The sequence below is a fragment of the Arachis hypogaea genome, chromosome 9, assembly GCF_003086295.3.
Source record: "Arachis hypogaea cultivar Tifrunner chromosome 9, arahy.Tifrunner.gnm2.J5K5, whole genome shotgun sequence".
NCBI lineage: Eukaryota > Viridiplantae > Streptophyta > Magnoliopsida > Fabales > Fabaceae > Arachis > Arachis hypogaea.
In genome coordinates, this window is record NC_092044.1 from 54,586,188 (window position 1) to 54,587,055 (window position 868).

Here is an 868-nt window from a genome sequence, read left to right on the forward strand (position 1 = left end):
TTCGAAAATTACTAACCCCTTTTTTTCAAAATTGTTTTCGAAATTCTCCCTCTCTTTTCTTATTCTATTTATTTATTAAATTACTAACACTTCTCTTCACCCCTCTTCACCTAAATATCTGAATCCCCTCTTCTACTTTCTTCCCCCTTTCTTTTTCTACTAACATAAAGGAGTCTCTATACTGTGACATAGAGGATTCCTTTTTCTTTTCTTGTTTTCTTTTCTTTCATATGAGCAGGAACAAGGATAAAGGCACTCTTGTTGAAATTGATCCAGAACCTGAAAGGACTCTGAAGAGAAAATTAAGAGAAGCTAAGTTACAACAATCTAAAGGTAACCTTTCAGAAATATTAGAACAAGAGAAGGAGATGGCAGCCGAAAATAATAATAATGCAAGGAGAATGCTTGGTGACTTCACAAAGCCAACGTCCAAGTTTGATGGAAAAAGCATCTCCATTCCTGCCATTGGAGGTAATAACTTTGAGCTGAAACCTCAGCTAGTTGCCTTAATGCAACAAAACTGCAAGTTTTATGGACTTCCATCTGAAGATCCTTATCAGTTTCTAACTGAGTTCTTGCAGATCTGTGAGACTGTAAAGATGAATGGAGTTGATCCTGAAGTCTACAGACTCATGCTTTTCCCTTTTGCTGTAAGAGACAGAGCTAGAATATGGTTGGATTCACAACCCAAGGATAGCCTGGACTCTTGGGATAAGCTGGTCACTGCCTTCTTAGATAAATTCTTTCCTCCCCAAAAGCTGAGCAAGCTGAGAGTGGATGTTCAAACCTTCAAACAAAAAGATGGTGAATCCCTCTATGAAGCTTGGGAAAGATACAAGCAGCAGACCAAAAGATGTCCATCTGACAT

At 38.1% G+C, this 868-nt stretch overlaps 1 non-coding gene across 1 annotated transcript; it reads right to left on the reverse strand.

The window, feature by feature from the left end:
• Positions 1–764: 764 nt before the first annotated feature.
• On the reverse strand, positions 765–868 carry LOC112713406 (small nucleolar RNA R71). Its single transcript, XR_003158378.1, has one exon. It is a non-coding gene; the product is annotated as a small nucleolar RNA R71 (small nucleolar RNA).